The sequence below is a fragment of the Cryptomeria japonica genome, chromosome 8 (assembly GCF_030272615.1).
Source record: "Cryptomeria japonica chromosome 8, Sugi_1.0, whole genome shotgun sequence".
NCBI classification, from domain to species: Eukaryota; Viridiplantae; Streptophyta; class Pinopsida; order Cupressales; family Cupressaceae; genus Cryptomeria; species Cryptomeria japonica.
In genome coordinates this window covers 346,505,147-346,528,239 of record NC_081412.1, presented here as the reverse complement: position 1 = coordinate 346,528,239, position 23,093 = coordinate 346,505,147, and the positions used below count along the sequence as shown (strand labels likewise).

Here is a 23,093-nt window from a genome sequence, read left to right as displayed (position 1 = left end):
TCAGGGTTTCACTAGGTGTGACTACCGGTTGGTAGTCTCAGCTTTAGGGTTTCCGGTTTGGCAATCTAGCTTGTGTGATGCAACTGATGATATTATGTGATGAGTTAGCTAAGAAATAACGATGAGATCGAGATGCCACGTTAGTTTTGTGCATGTGAAGGATTTCCTTGAGGATCTTGCATGTGAAGATCGATTGCATTAAATGTCTACCTCGAGAATGAACATTCTTCTTAGCAGTATGAGAAGAAAGCGTGATGGGTTACTGATTTCTATGTGCGGTGAAAATGGATGATGCAGAATGACTTGTGATCTGTTTGAGATTGTTTAATTCTATGAAATGTGTTTGGACGGTTAGGATTGGACCGCTTGTAATTGTAAACCTAAGATGCTTAGGGTTTAGGGTTTGTGTTACCGACCTAATTCTTGTCTATAAGGTCGCTGAGTTTTGATATTGTTGTTGTTGGCAAAAGTTGTGTATGTATCCGAGTGATGAGATACTTTCCAGACTAGTGAGTGAAAACTGCAGAGTGTGATTGCAGAGTAGAGGAACTGAAAAAGATATGCCTTAGCATATAGTGCTTCTATCAGATCAAAGTTGTACCTGTTGTCTTCTAACCATTTCAACATAAGGAAAATCCTTTTGTCGGGTAGCTTTAACAAGCTTATTGTAAATCCTCTAACTAGGTGACTCAAGTTCATTGAATCCTTTAAATCCTCTAGAGAGGTAGCCTTTAACAAGGTTTCAACCTTTAACAGGGTATATAGCCATCCCTTAACCGGGTGATCTTTAACAAGATTGGTTCCTAGCAGAACCTTATTGTAAAGTCTTTAACCGGACTAGGCTCCTAACAGAGCGAGCTTCAAAAGGGTTCAAAGCAAGCTTGTGGGTATTCATCCCCACCGTGGTTTTTCCCATTTGGGTTTCCACGTGAAAAATCTCTGTGTCATGAGTTGTGCATTTTTCATGTGATGATTAAGCATTCTTTGTTTAAGTGATTATGCATGCAAAGATAATGGGTATGGTATGGCTGATACCACATGCATATGTTTATGGGTGAATTAGTTATCAAGTATTGAATGTATTTGAAGTGTTCAGTTTTACCGGTTTATGTTGTCTGAAGTCTTACTATGTTTAACTTGTATTGCCATGGATAAGTTCAGTAATGAAGACAACCGGTTAGCATTGTTTTAACTTGATAAGTTGCAGAGAAGTTTTTGTATGTACTGATTCACCCCCGCCACCACCCCCCCCCCCCCCCCCCCCCCCTCAATACTAGTTAGGGTATTTGTTGTTCATCATTATTCATCACTTTGAAATAGTTACAAAAACTTAACCAAAATAAACATAAATAACATGCATACCACAACCCAATGAGTTACATGGATAAAAATCTATGAAGATAAAATCCCACACTCGAAAAGCTGCTCAATATACTTTTAGAGAAAGCTTCTCATCAAAGTATCAACATCCAAAGATCCAAAGGTAACTCAACATGTATAAGACTCAACATGTATAAGACTCTTACACACAACCTCTATCTCATGCACCTAATATATAAGAGATACAATACATGCAACCCTCAAACAGTATTACAAAACCATGAACTAAAACCGCCCAAAAAGAGGTGCCCAACTTATCTCAAATCCAAGATGACCTATGATTTGTCAAAAAACACAACAACATGTGTACCCTTCTTTTCTTGTATTAGTTCAAGAAACCCAACAAACCACTACTGAAACCAAATGTGATCATTTGCTTTGATATCACTTGAAAGGAAGTTAAAGTAGCAGAACAACTTCCTACACTAAACTCGAGAGGATAACTTTATGCAAAAAAAAAAAGATCTTTACAATAGTTATAAAAACTTAACCAAAATAAACATAAATAACATACATACCACAACCCAATGAGTTACATGGAGAAAAATCTATCAAGAGAAAATCCCACACTTGAAAAGCTGCTCAATATATTATTCAAAAATTAACAACAAAATATAATATACTTTTAGAGAAAACTTCTCATCAAAGTATCAACATCCAAAGATTCAAAGGTAACTCAACAAGTATAAGACTCTTACACACAACCTCTATCTCATGCACCTAGTATATAGGAGATACAATACATGCAACCATCAAACAATATTACAAAACCATGAGCTAAAACCACCCAAAAAGAGGTGTCCAACTTATCTCAAATCGAAGATGACCTATGATTTGTCAAAAAACACAGCAACATGTGTAACCTTCTTTACAACTGATTTATGTGTCCAACAAATTTTTATGTTTCCCATTTTAGAGAGCCCAACTTCTGGAGGTCATAACTTTTGATTTGGGTGTCCGATTAACGAATTGTTTCAAGCGTTAGAAAGCTTGTGAAGTACTTTATCAAGCTATAGCTAGCTACATTAGTAATGACAACCTTTGGGCTAAAAAAAATGCCTTTAATGCCTTCAAATTTGACTTTGAAACTTTCAAAAATTAAAAGTTTGATATCTTCAAATCTAGACATAATCTTGCAATAAAAATTTGTCGTCATGCTTATTTAGTCAATGCATAGCTTTGGAGAAATTTTTATACCAATCATGCTCAAATGTAAACTTACTATAAATAGTAACCTTATGTAAATGCAAAGTTGAGACACCATTTTCCTAACACATTTTTGACACTTGCTATCAAATAAGCACCCACAAGTGTCTTTACATGCATATGGTAATGAGTAGATAATACACACACACACACACACACATAGGAAAAACATAACTTTCCACTTACCTTGCCCCATCTGATGAGTATAACTTCACACATCTTCATGACTTTGTGGGGCTTCAACAAATATTCGAGTTGTTCAACTCTCCATAACATGCATGAAACCTATAATGTGCCATAATTTCTCCCCTTATTCAATGCAACATGTCAAGCTTGATTGAGGAGTTCTAGTCTCTCACCATGCGTAGAGGATTCCTTCAATACCAAATATAAAAAAAACTAACTCCTTTGAAGCTATGTTCCCTAAAACCCCCAAAAGAAGTATTCAACATGATAGAGACCCAATAAGGATACCCAAGAAAGAATGAAATTTTTATTTTCCCCTTGTCACATCTTGGTGCCTAAATTTTCACAAAATTCCTTTTGTGAAATATGACATATTTTTGGCTAGATGGTCAAAAATATTAATAGCTAGTAATTGATGACTATTCTAGAATGACGGTTTACATTTTTGGAAGAAAAATCTAAATATTTTGAGAGGTTTAAGACATTCAAATCCTTAGTAGAGAATGAAAATGGGCTAGAAAAATTGTTTAACAACCAAAAAAACCCCATATGAACTTTGGAAGGGAAGGCCAACATCAAAAGTATTTCAACATTTTTTAGAGGAAGTGCTATTTAAGAAGAGATGATGAATATTTGGGAAGGTTGATTCTAGGTGTGATGAAGGTATCTTTCTTGGATATTGCACAAGGGTTAAAGCTTGCAAAAGATAGAATAAATTATTGCACAAAAAATTTGGAAGTGAAAATGTGAGAGTTGATAAAGATATGCATCAAAAGGAAATAGCTCAAGAAGTTTATCACAAAGAAGAAGAAAATTGGAAAGAAGAGATATAAAATTGAAAATGAATAAGTTGAGAAAAGAGAACCAAAGACACCATCAAGGGCACATCCAAGACTCCATCTAGATTTGTCCAAAAGAATCATCCAAAAGACTTGATTATTAGGGAAAAAGATATATAAATTCAGATGAAAAGGAGATTTGCCAGTACATCAGATTATGTGAACTTAATCTTTCTTTCTAAAATAGAATCAAAGAAACATAAGCATTGGATAAAGTGTATGGAAGAGGAATTGGAAAAAATCAACAAAAATGAAGCTTGGGAACTCATCCAAAACCTAAGGGTAAGAATGTGATTACAACTAAGTGGGTACTAAAGAACAAGCTAAATGAGTATGGACAAGTTGTAAGAAAGAAGATGAGATTAGTATGCAAGGGATATACTCAAGTTAAAGGAATTGCTTTCGAAGATACCTTTACCCCTATTTATCATATGGAGGCTATAAGGATATGTTTAGCAGTTGCCAATTTTAAGAATTTCAAAGTCTATCAGATGGATGTGAAATCAACTTTCCTAAATGGAAACTTGGAGAAAGAAGTGTATTTTAAACAACCATTTTTCCTATTAGAGAACGAGGACTATATTTGTAGACTAAAGAAGGCAATTTATGGACTAAAACAAACCCCAAGAGCTTGGTACTCAACACTAGATATGTATCTTCAATAGTGAGGATTTAAAGGAGGAATTGTTGATAACAATGTTTATTTAAAAAACCAAGGAGATGACCTGTTGATTGTGTGGTCTGTGTGGATGATATCATTTTTGGAGGTAAAAGTGACAAGATGTGCCAAGCATTTTCCATGATTGGGGAGTTGTCCTTCTTTCTTGAGTTGTAGATTTCCCAATAAATTAAGAGAATATTTATTCCACAAACAAAGTATATTAAGGAAATGTTGAAGAAATTCAAGATGAAAGACTACAATCTAGTGAGCACTCCCATGGTTACAAGGTGCAAATTAAGGATGATGAATCTCTTGGGGCTAACCAAAATCTATAAAGGTCCATGATTGGAAGTTTATTAGATGTGACAGCTACAAGGCCCGATATTATGCGTAGTTGGTCTATTGGCACTGTTACAGACATCACCAAAGAAAACTCATGCACAAGAAATCAAGAGAGTTTTCAAATATATAAAGGGCAAATGGATTTTGGGTTGTGGTATCCAAGAGGTGAAGATTTCACCTTGGCAACATATACAGTTATGGATTGGACTGACAATGTTGATGACAAAAAAAGTACTAGTGGAGGAGCATTCCTCCTTGGTAACAATCTTGTATCTTGCTTGAATAAGAGACATGCTTCAATTTCTTTATCTATAACGGGGGTGAAATACATCACAATAGTAACTTGTTGCACACAAGTTCTCCAGATGAAACAAAAATTGAAGGATTTTAAGGTTGAGAATTAGCATCCCATCTCCATATTATATGGTAATACAAGTGCAATAAATATTTTAAATAATTTAGTTATGTACTCTAGGAAAAAGCATATTCCAATAAAATACCATTTCTTAAGAGAGAAAGTGGTTTATCAACAAGTGAAGTTGGTGTACATTGCTACAAGGGAACAAATTGCAGACATCTTCACAAATCCTCTACCAAAAGAGACTTTTGAGTACCTAAGGGAGAAATTGGGTGTGATATTACTCTAATCCTATCTCTAAGTTCTTTAGTAGATGCATGTGTACAAGGGGATCCATTCATTGTCTTATCCTTTAGCCCCAAAAATCCTTTTCCATTGATGTCCAAGGGAGAGTAGAGTGAGGGGGAGAATTTTTGTCAAGGGAAGAAGTTTGTTTATATTGCATTCCAAGATTATTTATTTGCAAAGTTTCCATCAATGACAAAGGGGGGATTGTTGGATTATGTCATTGATGTCAAAGGTCAATTTTATGGCTAATTATTGGAGATTCTATTATGCCAAATTTATGGCACTATTATTGAGATATCGTTAGGTAAGGAGGAATCAATTACTATGCAAAAATGATGACCTTTTATTTACATGGGCCGAGCCATGTCTCGTGCCTTTGTGGAGTTCAAAAATCTAGATTAATTATTGTTTTTATGGAGTTCAACCCCCCTCCTTGGTCACCCCATTTAAGGAAGCTAAAATAAATAAATAAAATATTTTTTGGAGCCTCACAAGAGGGTTGACCTCATTGACTTGGACACCCAATTTGGGAAAGCAAATAAAATAAATAAAAATTAGTTGTTGTTGGTTGGGCTGATCCCTCCTAGTTTTGACACCCACTTCTTGAGAGAAATTTTAAATAAAATAAAAGATATTTAATGTTCGATTGGACCAACCTCTTTGGAGAGTTGTATCTCTTAGATAAAGGGGTGTTATGACAAGTATAAATACAAGATTGAAAGAGTGTTAAATGTAAGCAATTCGAGGGATAATTATTTGTATGGAGAGTAGAAATAAGATGTTTTAAAGTAAATTTGCAAGAAGTATTTGAGCAGATTTATGAGCTATTTGAGCTTATTTGTGAGAGATGTTAGAGAAGACTTATGATAGATTTTTGAAGATGTTTTTAAGCAGATTTGGACAAGGTTATGAGCAAATTTAAGAAGACAATTTAGAGTAGATATAAGAAGAAGTTCCCAAACATTTATCATATCATTATCTTGAAGGTTGGTTCCTTCTATATAGGGAGATTGATAGGTTGGTGTTTCTTATTGAAAGAGATTGGCGTCTATTGTTAGTTCGGTGCCCAATTGTTGGGGATTAGTATCTCTTGTGGGTTGGTCCCTACAAAATTTGTAAGAAGGCTTCATACAAGGAATATTTATTGTGTTTTCTCCTATAAAGGTTTCCATGTAAAATCTTGTGTCCCTTATGTATATGGATTTTTTTGTTGGGTAATTGTTATTGTTATCACTACAATGTACACCCTTGTCGAACCCAGTTCAACCACAACAAAACAGTTGGATGGCCTCACAAAGTGTGGGCTCCAATGATTGAGACCAACCTCCAATTATAGAGTTGGTTCTCTATTGATACCTCACCTAAACTACTACCTTCACCAAGAAAAGGGAGAGAAAAGACTTAAAATGAAAGCAAAAATCTAATGGGTGATGCACCAAATTTCTGTGACATGTAACGTTGCTTGACATATAAAATATGCTTAATGAAAAAACTAGACTAAGCACAACTCAACTTTAACATATTTGTGCATAAGTGTTTCATAGTAAAGTTGAAGTTTTTGAAGATTTTAGAAAGAAAATTAGATATTCTTTGCAACTAAAAGATTCATAGCTCATAACATAAATAATGACTTGCACTCATGTAATTCTACATAAAGATAAACTAAAAATGAAACATAAAATAATGGACACATCGAATATCACAGTATTGTATCCATCATTCCTAAAACTTTACACACTATGAAGAATCTGAGAAAGCTAATAAACTTGTCTATTGATCAAAAGATATTTTTCTACGACTGCATAAAAATCTATTTCATATATTTTGAATTATAATATTGTTTCTTACTTGAAAAGAACTGATAAAATTACAATACTCAGTTTTGAAAAACAACAAGAACCCCTAAAGTGAGTCCAGAAATGTCCCATATCTAATCTTCAACGTTGAAGATATAAGAAGACAAGATCATGACTCCTTTGACTGAGTTTTTAACCAACCTCTACTTAGGCGCTTAGGAACTGATTTCCTGCCTTTTCTCCTTTGAATACCCCCCAACAAATTCTCTACATAACCGTTGGGACCACTTTACCCCACGTTGAACATTCTCTATGTGGCTTAATGACTATTTTCTTCATGATTCTAAAGACATACCTTAATTTCAGACTTCCCTTTAACTGTAAAAAATCACCTACTCATTTTCAACCGTCCAGGTAATCTTTGACTGCCACAAACTATATTAAAATCCAATCTGCTCTTTTGACCTGCAACTCCTTGTTTTATCTTGTCATTTTCAGTTACAAGAAAATCAAGCTTGTCTTCTTTTGCTCAAACGACTTCACCCAGGCGTAGGGGTTATAGATGGTTGAATCCTCCTAAAAGTAAATATGCTTGATCAACAGTTGTCCTCTATTGCTAAGACAGGTGGATGATAGTTGTTTGTTACAACAAGTGTTCATTTGGTAATCGATCTGGCACAAAAACAGGACATGCTTCCTACTTTATTGTAACTTTTTTTTTTTTCTCCTTCAACTCTTTGTGACCTTATGCATTGCTGGGGCTTAAGCTTTTATTTTTATGGGGTGGGAGGTCTCATGAAATAAAAAAAATTATGCTAGAGATTTATTTAAAATCTTTTCCTAAAAAATAGTAGTCTGTATTTTTTAGGACTGGACATATCGGGGTGGGGCTAGAAATTGCCCCACCAGCTCAGGGATGATATTTGCTACTTGTCACATATTTAAGTTTAGATTGCTGTTAAAATTTTTTTTTTTTTAAATTCCTAAAAAACCTCTACAGTACCTACTCTATTTTTTTAGTTTAAAAATATCTGTCTGCCTGTAAATATTATCACGCCATTGTTAAGCTTTGGAACTTTCAATGACAACATTTAGTAATGATGTGCTGGCTTTTCCATCAGATAACAGACTGGATTTGTTGATATCCATTTACATATTCCAATTTCTTTCTCATAAACAGCCAAATATGCTTGAAAATTCCCAACTCCACCGTTGGTCTGATAATCCACCAGATAGTACAACAGTTCAAGCTTGATCCACAATCTCTGCAAAAATTTCTCAACATCAAGCATCACAAATTTAAGATATCCCTCTTCATGTTTCTCATTACTAGCCATGGTTTGTCTTGAAACAAGTATTCTACCATAACTATAAGCATTTATTAATGCAAGTAGAAGACCTGCCAATGAATGAAACCTAGACATTGCACTGCTTACAAACCTACCTGCACTGTTTCGAGATTGCAAACAATCACTTTGTATAAGAAGATAGTTTCTTCCCATAGCTACTTACCTTATGAATAATATTCCTCTCTTTCATGTATCATTGCAGCTTAACTGTGTTTATATTGTCAATCTCAAATGAAAATAGGAATTCATTGACCGTCATAACAACACCATTCTATGAATCGTTTCCAAATCATTTGCAGATGCCTCAACCATATATTTTTTATCATCTGATAAGCATTATAAAAATGCTCGAACAAACACCAAGAGCATTTGTATATATCGTTGATTGCCATCTCCTAAGCGATTCTTGAAACAAGTCAAAAATTGCTCGAGAAATCTGTCAAATGGTTCGCAACCACATCTTGTTCCATGGCATTCTGTCAAACAATTTTATGCCTTTCATTCTTCAATTGGATTACAATCCCTAGCATCTGACTTCTTAAACAAAAGAAAAATAACTCAATAACAAATGCCCATCATGTGCAAATAGTGTGCAAAGATTCCAATCCATGGGATAACATTTCATTGAAGCATTTTAACGAAATAGTTTGAATGCTCTCTCTATGCCTGATTTCCCCTTCCACGGTTTGAATACATGTCTACTAAGTAGCTTACAACCATTGTTTAATAAAACATGCTTTGATGCAGATCCATGAAGTCGACAGCGTGAGGAACCACGAAACCGATAGCGTGAGGACCCCTGCAATCCACTCGACTGGAGCTAGGCGGCCCCTCTCTACCCAGCCCTTAAGTAGTCAGAAGATGGTTTTAAAACCCATCCCCTTAAATAAAATAGGAGGGATATTTCTGAGTTCCACACCATCGCTGGAGGTGTTCAAGGCGGACTTGTGAAGATCCCCTTCTCAACACTACATCCCTTACGAATATTACAAGATTTGCTTGCTTTATCTTTTTTGATGCATATATCCCACTATTTACATCCTCTTTTGTTTTCACTATACCAGTAGTTTCAACATGAACATCTTGCTTTCCTTTTCAAGCCCACTATCAATGTCACTTTGTACTTCTCATTCTCCATCAACATTCTCATCCGTAGAATCCCAACTATATCGCCTTGCATGTACAGTCTCAAATCCATATTTACTCTCTATCTCCCCATACTTGATGCAGCAAATCTTTTTTGGCTATAAACTTGAATACCATTTTAAAATAAACCATCTGCGCAGTCACTGATAAAAACCAAATAAGGATGCATTTTATGTTGTAAAGCTTGAATGCCATCATGGTCCCTATATGGACTGCATAAGATTTTCCACTTTCTTTAAACAAGACAGAAGTGCTCCTTAAGCTAAAAACCCTGAGAAGGATTTCATAGCCATAAAAGGACTTTAGCACTAAATCTTCAAAACTATTATGGAGCGGCAAAAGGATTCTTGACAACACATTTTGAAAAAGTGCTGTGGTTGACCACGTATAACCTAAAACTTGGAGATCCTTGGACAGATAGAAGAGATATGGAATGAGTCCTTGAAATTTATCAATTTTTTATGCAACGTGACATCTTCAAGAATTAACAGATTGCATTTTGTCTTTATTATTTAACATATTCAAAAGCACAGTAACATCCTAACAACATTAAAAAAAATTTAAAAATAAAAAAAAAGTTGAACTTAGACTAAATCATAAACAAGAGTTGCAAAGAAGCAAAGTTCCTGTCGAAGAGTGACAGAATGTATGTGTTGTTATTGACAGGCTTGGTAGAAGTGAAGCAGTGAGTTCCAACACAGGACAAAGAACACTTTGTAGTGTTGGTTGTTGATGCAGTAATGCAGCTTAAGGTAGTTAATTTCTTTTGGTTGTTAGTGTATTACTATTGCTAATGGGGAAGGGCAAATTGCTTTAAATATATATTTGATATTAATAGAATGAATTGTTGCCAATACTTATTTGCAGTGACTACTATTCATTCTATTTTGTTGGGATTAGCTAGGTTTCTTATGATGAGTGATGAGTTGTACAGATATCAATTTCTTCTTTATGTTATTATTTGGTTTTTTTTTTTTTTTTTTCAGTAAACTTAGGTTTGAACCAATTCAGAGTATTCCATGCATCTTTATGTTTTTAGGATTCTAACTTGTTCTGTTATATCTCTTACATTAATTAATAGCTCATGTTGATTGTTGTTTAGGGTAGAACCAATTTGGAAGCAATACAAATTATTGAAAAGGCAGGAGGGTCATTAAAGGACTCATTTTTGGATGAAGGGTAATTTTTTACATTCTGTTTTTCAGTTTGAGATTAATTAGAAGCATGATAGACGTAGATAGTGCTTGCCAATTTTTAATTGTGTATATTGTTTCGTATGATTATATTATGAAAAGTTATGCATGCAAGGCCTCTGTTAATACTACAAGAATGCATGATGGTTGTAATCTAATCTCAGAAGTTTTTAATTTTCTGTTGCCCTTAGATTTCATCTTCTAATCTTATATGCTACCATAAAAATCGACTTTGATGAGGAGGGGACTCTCCTTTTACAATTTGTCAAAAAGCCATGGAGAGATCTTCTCTTGCATGAAAATAGAATCTATTTGTCTTGAAACCCAGCAAGTCAAAATTGCTAAAAGCATTCAACTCAATCAACATGTTGTTCAGCATTTAGTTGGAAATTTTGCAATAATTAGATTGAAGAAATTTTAGATCCTTAATTCCTTTTTTGATAAAACATAATCTAGGAGAGTTAATACCACTTTGATTTTGTTCCCTAGGGGTCTCTTAGTTTTAAAAAGTTACACCAAAAAGTGAAGACTTAAAATTGGGACCTTTTGGATGTTATGACCCATGCATACAAGATCAGCCCAATGCAAACATACCTAGCATGTCAGTTATAATGTCCCCTTTTTGAAATGGGATTATAATAGTAATAAATTAAAATATAAAAAAATAAATACAGATATAATAAAATATAAAATATAAAATTAAAGTTTAATTCTATAAAAATCAAAGGCCATGTGAAGAATGATATATAAGTAATAACCATCATACTAAGAATAATAAAAAATAAATAGATCCAATAAAATCATTCAAAAAAAATATAATAAAAAATTTGGCATATGATATATTCTACACTACATCAAACGTGTAGATTTATTCCATTCACTCGTTGGCATTGTTGATAAGAGCCATTAGCCAACCTGACTTGCATATTGTATGAAATTGTATAAATTTACTTACCCCAAACATGTTGGAATAGATCTGGACCATTCTAAAAATTGTGTGAGAGAGAAGCAAGAATTTACTCTATTTTCTACAGACTATTGTTGCACCTACTATTTCATTTGTTGTTGCTATGTTGCAATTTTTGGGTCAACTGGATATCGTAAGGAGTATACTAAATATTAAGACAATAAGAAAATCAAAGTAGGATTAAGTCACCTGCTACAAAAGAAACATTAAGAACCAGGAATAAGGGAATGATACTTTTTTTAGAGCTCAAAACAAGTATGGATTGTATCCATTTCTTGAAGTATATTTACGTTAGTTGCATTATATAATAAGGGTGAAGAAAAAAAAGGTTTATATTAATCGATATTGTAGATATATGTTGAATTGGTTCTTCCTTCCATAAAAACAAGTTTCTAGAAGTGCCTTTTAAGGTAGTGTGATGTGACCAAAGTTGTGAGAGGAGAATAAATTGATTACTTAAAGTAGCTCTAAGAGACTTTGACCAAGCCTGGGCCCTGGACGTGGTGAGGACTCAATGCTTTCAGGCTTCAGAGCTTAACAAAATGTTTTGATGAGTAATACTAAAAGATTAACAACATTATATCCTAGTTTAACTATCAGATTGGATTAATGTTTAAAGTTCCAAAACTTGTGTCATCGAAAGTGTATATTTAGGACTTAAAGAAAATGTGTGTTCAAGACTGAAATATATAGAACAACTTTTCGATGCAACTAACATGAAGCCTGAACTTTAATCTATTATTAAATAAAACATTGACAGTCATCCCTTCCCAGCTGATAACATTCTCAATGTTGTAGGCAATGACAATGGAGAGACAGCTTCTTACATGGTCTTCAATCTGCAATAACATTATCCATCTCTGACAAAGTGGTGGTTCGCTTGGCAGAAAGCAAGGAGATATTAATAAAAATAACACAGCTGAGAAGAATAGGAATAGGCATGGTTATTGGCATAGTAGGAAAAAAGCGTCTCAATACGGTCCAGTTGGGGGACGCATTTCTGAGTGTAGGGAAAACTTATTTCTCTTATGCTGAAACAGTATGCATAATAATAAGAGTGGCAATGCAAAAAGGAGTAGTCTACAACATAATGATACGGCTGCAGAACAGTTATTCTCAACACAAAGCTTGACAAGAATTAATCTTCAGACAAGTTCTTATTACAACCAACTGAAGCGTCTCCCGAAACAATCTTTGTCTGAGATGTCTAAAGCCATCACGTGAAACTCTGTTCTGATAATCTGCAACGCAGTGACAGAACTTACGTTCTCTCTTCTGGGAAACTGCAATGCTTCCCTGCCATTTTGCAGAGGCCAATAACAGCCACACAAATTTTAGACTTGTTAACTTTCGAGCAGATTTTAGTTTTCAGTATTAGCCAGAACAAAACATAGTTTATTATTGGCCAAAGAAAGACGTTTTAATCACTGATTAATGTGAAAACCTCCACTATAGTTCCTTCTCTTTTTAACAGCGGGTTGAGGTTGGAAACCAAGTGTTTCATGGTTTAAAAATGCCGAATCTCGTCTCCTCAATCATCATTTGTCAGGGCTTTTCAGAGTCGGTTCTTTGGCTTGGATGGGGCATTTAGTTCACGTCGCTATTTCTGAATCAAGAGAAGAGTTCACATAAGATGGGATAATTCTTTAGATGTGTTACCACATCCTGAAGGGTTGGAACCACTTTTAACCACTTTTAACAAGTCAGTGGAATCTTTATGCTCAAAATCCTAATTCCAATAGTTATTTATTTGGTACTACTAAAGGGGCTGGAACTGCTATTCTAATTCTTCTCGGGGGATTTCACCCACAAACTCAAAGTTTGTGGCTAATTGATATCGTGCATCATCATTTAGCTATTGCATTTGTGTTTTTCATTGCTGGTCATATGTATAAAACCAACTTTGGGATTGGACACAATATAAAAGATATTTTAGAAGCACATGTTCCTCCGAAAGGCTTATTAGGACACGGGCATAAGGGTCTTTACAGCGCAATCAATAATTCTCTTCACTTTCAATTAGGTCTTGCTCTAGCTTCTTTGGGAGTTGTTACTTCCTTGGTAGCTCTACACATGCATTCTTTACCTGCCTATGCATTCATAGCACAAGATTTTACTACTCAAGCTGCATAGTATACTCATCATCAATACATTGTTGGATTCATTATGACAGAGGCATTTGCTCATAGAGCTATATTTCTCATTAGAGATTATAATCCAAAACATAATAAGGATAATGTATTGGCGAGAATGTTGGAGCATAAGGAAGCCATAATCTCTCATTTGAGTTGGGTTAGTTTATTCCTAGGTTTTCATACCTTGGGACTTTATGTTCATAATGTTGTTATGCTCACTTTTTGTACTCAAGAAAAGCAAATCTTGATTGAACCCATATTTTCTCCATGGATACAATCTGCTCATGGTAAGACCTTGTATGGTTTTGATGTACTCTTATCTTTAGCAAATGATCCAACATTCAATTATGGCAAAAGCTTATGGTTACCCAGTTGGTTGAGTATTATTAACGATAATAAAAATTCATTGTTCTTAACAATTGGACCTGGAGGCTTTTTGGTTCATCATGCTATTGCTCTAGGTTTGCATACAACTACATTGATTTTAGTAAAAGATGCTTTAGATGTGCACGACTCTAAGCTAATCCCTGATAAGAAAGATTTTGGTTATAGTTTTCCTTGCGATGGTCCGGGATGGGACGGTACTTGCGATATTTTGGCCTGGGATGCTTTTTATTTAGCAGTTTTCTGGATGTTGAATACCATTGGATGGGTTTACTTTCTATTGGCATTGGAAGTATATCACCTTATGGCAAGGAAATGTAGCTCAATTTAATGAGTCTTCCACTTATTTAATGGGATGGTTAAGCGATTATCTTTAGTTAAATTCTTCACAACTAATTAATGGATACAATCCTTTTGGTATGAATAGTTTATCTGTCTGGGCGTGGATGTTTTTATTTGGGAATCTTGTTTGGGCTACTAGATTTATGTTTCTTATTTCTTGGCTTGGATATTGGCAAGAACTGATTGAAACTCTTGCATGGGCTCATGAACGCACACCTTTGGTTTTAAGGTTTATTCCAGACCTTATGACGGTACCATCACTCCTAACACATTATCCAACAAGATGATAGACTTTAAGAAAACTCTTTCAAAAAAAAAAAATCTTTATTATTAAAGTATTTTTTATATTTAATTTTTGTCATGCCCAAACTTTTGGGCACAAACGGAATAATTTTTTTTTTATAAATACTTAACTTAGTACGACTAACTTAAATAAAATAATGCACACTAGTTTGGTCTTAACTATGTTTTGAGTGAATCAAACAATTAAATTAATTTGGTGATAAAATTATCTAAGTTACCAGGGAGCTAATATCTCTCCAAAAGAGTTATCACTAATCTTCCATTAATAAATAATTAGACTCTCCTAGCGATTAATCTCAAACGTAATATATAATCTCTAAAATTAATTGTCCAATAATCTCTTATAGTTCTTTAATTACTTAGGGTCTAAATAAAAGGACCTAGTTATTAAATTTAACAACCCTATTAAATAAAATCTCCATAAATTAAAATACCTTATAATTTAAAATTTAAATGGGCCACTTGACCCAACAAATATCGCTATATTTTTCCCAAAGGTTTATCCTTCCAAAGAGTTTAAAATCTTCTTATTAAAATGCTTCTACATTTATTTACTAATTTAAAAGTGCATTATCTAATTTACAATTAACCATTTTAATTCCAAACAAAATATAGAATTTAATTACATATATACATATATGTTGATAAGTCATGTATATATATTTATATTTCTAACAAGTGTGAGAGAATGTGAACAAAATATATTCACACACACACACACACATATATATGTATATATGTACACACACACACACACACATGTGTGTGTGTGTGTTCATACCCAAGGGTTAATGGAGCCCTCTTTTCTTTTATTACCTTATTTTGAATTTGCCCTAACCTGAAGTTAGGGTTAGGGCATGTATGTGACCACATAATATTCTTTTTTTTTTTTTTTTTGGTGTGTGTGCGCGCTGTGTGTGTATGTTCTTTTTTTTTGTGTGTGTGTGTGCAGGTGCGGGCGCGGCGGCCCGAGCTTCAATACTCAGCGGAGCCGAAGGGAGGAATGGTGGAGAGAGAGCAGAGCGAGGGTTTTTCTTTGTGCGGGAGTGGGAGAAGGCGGTGCGGGAGTGTGCCGCGGGCTGCGGACAGTGCCGCCCGCAGCTGCAGCTCCCGTAGTCTGTGGACGTCGCCGCCCACAGCTGCGTGTTCTGCAGCCTGTGGACGGCGCCGCCCACAGCTGCGGCTCCCGCAGCCTGCGGACGTCGCCGACCACAGCTGCGGGCTCTCGCAGACTGTGGGCGTTGCCGCCCAAGGTTGCGGCCCCCCACTTTCCACTTGCCAAAATCTTTATTTTTAAATCCCCTTTTTTTTTGTGTTTAAAAAAAATGCATAATACTTATTTTTTATTTTTATTTTTCTCTCTCTCTCTATATATATACAAAGGTAAGAAAATATATAGTTTTTTTTTTAAATATGCAGACTTCACATATAATGAATAATTTATATATATATATATATGTATATATATTCAAATATATATATATATATATATATATATATATATATATATATATATATATATATATATATATATATATATTGAATGACTTATTTAACCAGTTTATTAGTTTTCTCCTTCTTTTTATTATTTTTTATTATTAAATCTGTAATACATCACTGTTTTTTTTTTAATTTTAAAATAAACAGATTTTCAAAATGAAGTATTTAAATAAATAGGTGGTGTATATTCCTTATATATATATATATGCAAGTATATATTGCTGCTTTTAAATAATAACTCATTTAGGCATCTTATGAGTTTGATATTTTGTATATCTCTAACATGCATACAAAGATTTTCCTAATATTATTTGTGGTTTGTATAATGGGAAAAATATCCTCCTCTTAAAAGGCTGAAGAAATATATGCTTAATATTCTTTTTTTTTGTTTGTTTAAAAACTAACATTCTGAAACTATTATCTACCATGCATTCTAACAGCAAACTTAAATATGATCCTTTCTGGTAAATAAATTTAAGACTAGAACTATATGCTATTCCTTTTTTTTGTATAAAATAAGCTACTACTATAGGATTTATTTTCTGCTTTAAATGAAAGTAAAAATGACAGATTTAATTTAATTTGCAGCAGCATAAGTAAAATCAGAATATAATGTATGAGCTTTAATATACCATTTCTATCTTGCATAAGTGAATAAATGAACCCTTATTTGTAGAATAAATTTAAATGCTACAACTTTATTTTTTAAATTTTTTTTTAGGATTCAAATACAAGCTAATATATTTCATCTTCCCTTTTTGCAAAACTAACCAAAATAAGAGAAATACGTTTCTTTAGCAAATTAAAATACAAGGTAAATAACAATACAAATGGGTTTGAAAACCCAACTAGTATTTTCCCTTCCATAGTAATATGAATAATATAAATACACTTCTTTTCTTTTGGAAAATAAATACAGCAATGACTCTCTTTTTCTTTACAAGCTACAATATTAAATACGTTTGTCTTTTAAACTTTTCTGCAATATAAAACATCAACTATTCCCTTTATCTTTTCTTTTCCATCCCAAGCAACCTGCAATAACACACAACTTGACCATGGAGAGCTCACCTCCTAGCCTAGGCTTACTAGAAGCCACCACCGAGCTTGGAGAACCAAGCACTAGATGGGTTACAAACAAACAACAACTCAACAACAAAGGCAAACACTTAACATACATTATCCCATCCCAAGCTACACTCTCACCACAACTTGTGATGAACTTTCCATGGGTGGAAGTGGACCAAGTACCATTGGGGAGATTTCAAGCATAATACAAATCAAGCCACCTCATGGCAAAACAAAATACAACAATTTTCACCTCCACACCTTATGCCCCCACAAAGGCATAAAAGCCATATTTCCTCCCCTTATGACCCCCAAATGCATACACAAGGCTATGCAGCAAGGGTCACAAAGGACACCCTTGAGATCACTCTCCATAAGGAGAGCCTCTCACCCAAGGTTGTCATACTTCTTCCACTCCAAGACCATCCTACTCTCCCAAGAGTAGGAGGTCTTGGACACTCCCAAAACAAGAACACATAAACAAGAACATAGAAATGAAAACTTACATTTTTCCCCTACAACAAATTACATATACACATCTCTTCAAACAAGCATTTCTTTCTTTCAAAAAAAAAAAACAACATAAACAACATAAACAAAAGGAAATAAAACCAACCTTAATATGCCAATAGGTATGATAGACTTAGTTGGGGATGAGCTGCCCAAATCCTCACAAACGTTTCACCAACCCTTCACCAAAATTCTATCTTACAACTAAATTTCAAAAATTGCATAATCTCCAACAATGGAGAGTGGGTGATTACTCACTAAGTCCCTAATCCTTGCCTAAGAAGGCCTCTCACACACTTCCCAACTCCTTGGGTGAGGTGAGAGTTCCCATTGGTTGCTCTTCCCAACCTCTTACATATTACTAAAATCGGAAAGGGAAAAGGTGAGAGAGGATGGGGAAGAGAGTTTGACATCAAAAGGGAAGGTTGTCTATCCTAGGAGGAACCTTCTAAGTTGAATTTTCGCTCACCTTGGAAAAAACCACTTTTTGAGGTGACTAAACAGTCACATGGGAGAAGTCACATGTTTCAAAATACCCCTAACCCATAGGTATACCCTTTGGACCTTTAGAAAAGCCCTAAAACTGACCCTAGGAGTCCATTTGACCCCTTAGAAACCCAACTGAAGTTAACCTACGGGTCAAACCTGAGTTGACCACTCCCAAGACTCCCTACCCAAGGCAAATTTGGGACCACACTCTTGTGTTTGAATGGCTTTGGTAAAAACAAAACTCCCTCCAAGAGACAAGTCAAAATCAATGACACTAATCATCACATGTGTCAAGTGACACAATAAAATACAATATAAAAATCACACATGGAATTTGTCTCTTGTAGGTTTACACAATTAAATAAAATCAAATTAACACACATGCATAATTTACTTTCACAAATAAAATACATTACAAACGGGGTGTTGTCTCTCCAAATAGACAACCCCTGGCTTCACAAATGTACATTGGTCTAGGTTTGGTTCTCCATATTTATTCCATGGTCACATGGATAATTTTCCTGCGCATCTCAATTAACACATTAGTAATTCCAAGTAATCACAATTATACATAATTAAATACATAGATTTCATTGCACATCAACCACTCATACATTTGACAATAATAATTCAATATCTGATTCATTCAAATTCGATTCCACATAAGCAATTATCATAATTCTCAAAATTGAACCATTCATAAAATAAGCATCATTTTTCTATCATCAAAATGAAGTCCTGCAATTCCAATAATGACATTCACCATTTCAAAGTAATTCTATTCTAGCAATGTATAAAGTTTCATAATCAAAATGCATCAAATGAAGCATCAATATACGTCAATGTGATCCAAATCATGGAGTCATATAGGTTCTAAATCCATAAAGCATAAAATAAAGCATCCATAATAGTCTCAATATGCAAATAACTGAAAATGTCAAGCTGAGTCGGGGTAGGGCCTCACACCCTCCCCCTCTAGGCATGAACTTCCTCCTGGAGTTCATCAAAAAGGTGGGTGTACTATGATCTCATACGTGTTGCATCTTCCCATGAGGCTGTGACCTCATCATAGCAATCCCACTGGACCCTAACCTGGTCCAGCTCTCGACCTCGAAGGCCCAGCGTCTGGCATGCCAAAATGCGAATGGGCTCCAAAGCTAGCTGCCCGTCCGACTTCACCTGCAAGGCATCCCAATCTAGAATATGAGACTCATCATAGATATACTTCCTCAAAACTGAAACATGAAACACATCGTGGATGCGCAACATGCTAGGTGGCAATGCTAAACGGTAGGCAACTGGTCCTATCCTCTCAAGGATCTCAAATGGTCCTACAAATCGAGGTGCGAGCTTAGAACCCTTTCCATATCAGATTGGACTCTTATGCGGTCGCACTCTCAAGAAGACTCTGTCTCCAACCAAGTAGCTACGATCTATCCTCTTCGCATCTGCATATTTCTTCTGTCTATCCTATGCCCTCTCTAAGACGCTGCCTAATCAAATCCACCTGCTGCTCCATATCCCGAACTATCTCAGGACCAATGGCAACTCTGTCCTCTATGCGTTCCCAACTCAACGGTGTCCTACAAGGTCTACCATATAATGCTTGATAGGGTGGCATCCCCAAGGATGTGTGATGCCCATTGTTATAGGCAAACTCCACTAAGGGAAGGTATTCTTCCCATCTGGTCTGGTGATCCATGACGTACATGCGAAACATATCCTCTAACACTTGATTAACCCTCTCTATCTGGCCATCCGTTTCCGGATGATAGGCTGTACTGAAATTGAGCTTGGTACCCATAGCTGCCTGTAATGCCTTCCAAAAGGAAGAAGTGAAGAGGGAATCCCTATCGGAAATGATTTTGCGTGGAACGCCATGAAGTCTGACAATGTCTCGCAAAAACACCTGTGCTACTGCTGGTGCTGTGAAGGTGGTACGAACTGGTGAAAAGTGGGCCACTTTGGTCAACTTGTCAACCGTCACCAAGATGGCATCATGGCGACGAGATGACATGGGGAGACCAATGATGAAATCCATGGATATAGTATCCCACTTCCACTCTGGTATAGCATGAGATTGGAGCAACCCACCTGGATGGCGGTGCTCCGCCTTGACTCTCTGACACTCAAGGCATTGGGCTACCAACTCAGCAATAGGCTGTCGCATTCCTGGCCAATGGTACAATTCCCTCAAGTCTGCATGCATCTTCTTAACCCCGGGATGTGCTGCATAAGGAGCTCTATGAGCCTCTGTGATAATGAACTCCCACAATCCCCCGGAAGAAGGTACATAGATGCGCCCTCTATGGCGTAATAAACCATCGGACTCTAAGGAATAATCCACATATTTCCCTTCTAAAGTTTCCTGAGATCGAATAGCCTGGTAAACCTCTAAATACCATCCGTCCTCTGGCAACTGCTGCATGATCTGATCTCTCAAATCCGTGCTCATAGATACGGTGTATACCTTGTGACGTCTCCTACTCAAAGCATCTGCAACTACGTTTTCTTTCCCTTTGATGTAGTGAACGTCAAAATCATATTCGCACAAGAATTCCATCCATCTCCTCTGACGTGCATTAAGGTTCGGCTGAGTGAATATGTACTGAAGGCTCTGATGGTCTGAGTGCAACTCAAAATGATGACCCAAAAGGAAATGTCTCCACCTCACAAGTGCATGCACTATTGCTGCAAGCTCAAGGTCATGAGTAGGGTAATTAAGCTCGTGAGTGTTGAGTTTCCTAGACTCAAAAGCTATAGCTTTGCCACCCCGCATAAGGACTGCTCCTAAACCTTCTAGCGAAGCATCTGTGCAAACCATGAAATCAACTGAAGGATCTGGTACTACAAGGATAGGTGCGGTAGTAAGTGCCTTTTTAAGTTCCTGAAAGGCCTTCTCGCACTTTTTCGTCCACTCAAACTTCTTCCCTTTGTGTTGAAGAGAAGTAATAGGATGAGCGACTCTAGAGAATCCCTCAACAAAACATCGATAATAACCTGCTAAGCCCATGAAGCTCCTAACCTCTGTCACATTGGTAGGCGCTGGCCAATCCATAATGGCTCTGATCTTCGATGGGTCTACTGAGATCCCATCACCGGATATAACATGACCAAGGTAGCTGACCTCAGTTCTAAAGAAGGCACACTTCGACAAACTGCCATACAACTGATTATCCCTCAAACACTGCAAAACCTATCTCAAGTGCTCCTCATGCTCCTCCTCATTCCATGAATATATCAATATGTCATCGAGAAATACAATCACAAAACAGTCAAGGAATGTGCGGAATACTCCATTCATGAGACTCATGAAAATTGCTGGGGCATTCGTAAGACCGAATGGGACCACGGTGAACTCATAGTGGCCATATCTAGTGCGAAATGCGATCTTGTGGATATCGCTATCCACTATCCTCAACTGATGGTACCCTGACTTTAGATCAATCTTGGAAAATACTTTGGCACCCTGAAGTTGGTCAAATAAATCGTTGATCCTGGGCAACGGATATCGGTTCTTGATGGTTACTTTGTTCAACTGACGGTAATCCATGCATAATCGGAGAGATCCATCCTTCTTCTTCACGAAGATGACTGGTGCACCCCAAGGGGATACACTAGGGTGAATGTGGCCCTTCTCTAGAAGTTCCTCAAGTTGCATCTTGAGCTCATTAAGCTCATTTGTGGTCATTCTATATGGTGCTCTTGAAACTGGTTCGGCTCCTGGAACAAGGTCTATATGAAAGTCAATCTCTCTATGGGGCAACATACCGGGTAACTTTGAAGGAAATACGTCTGAAAATCCCTTAAGGATAGGATGGTCTTCAATAGATGGTTCCTTTTCCTCTTCTTCTTCTCTATCACTAATGGTGATGGCAAATAACTGACATCCCTTTCACATGCTCCGCTTAAGCTGCATGGCGGAGATCATACAAAGAGACACGGGTCTCTGAATTCTAGTGATCACTATGGGAGAACCATGATCATCCTCACACTCGATCCTTTTCAGGCGACAATCCATCTTGGCTCTGTGGGCATAAAGCCAATCTATGCCAAGTACGATGCCGTATGATCCGAGTGGTGTAACTCTAAGGTCTACTAAGCTGGTGGTATTACCAATTTGAAGCTGACATCCCCTAACCTCTGATTCCACTAACACTCTAGCCTCTGAAGCTAATTCCACTTCCCAACTGACCTCTTGTCTAATTGCCACTAGCCCGCAACGCTCCACAACCAATGGAGATATAAAAGAGTTAGTAGCTCCTGAATCAGATAATATAGATACACTGCTACCTCTGATCATACCTGGTACCTCAATAACCGTGGCCTGATGCTCTGCCTGGCGGTTGTCAACCGCTGCGAAGACCCTATGGGACTTGCCCATATCCCCAACTGTCGGCTCTGATGTTGTCATCCTCTGATTGCCTGCCATCTGACCCTGAGGAAACTCTCTCGCCATGTGTCCCATGGCTCCACATGTGAAGCAAGCGCCACGTGCCTGAAACTGCACTCCCTGTGGTCTGGAGAAAGACTATCCCCCTGTCCTGCTAGAACCACTATACCCACCTCTGGAGGACTGCTGAGTCCTCACCGGAGGTGTGTAAGGAGCCTGAGATCTCTGATCTTGCCTCTGACCCTGTGACTGCCACTG

At 36.3% G+C, this 23,093-nt stretch overlaps 1 pseudogene; it reads left to right on the top strand.

Moving 5' to 3' along the window:
- The first annotated feature begins 12,651 nt into the window (after positions 1-12,651).
- LOC131045362 (photosystem I P700 chlorophyll a apoprotein A2-like) overlaps positions 12,652-23,093 on the top strand; it is a 39,950-nt pseudogene continuing 29,508 nt past the window's right edge.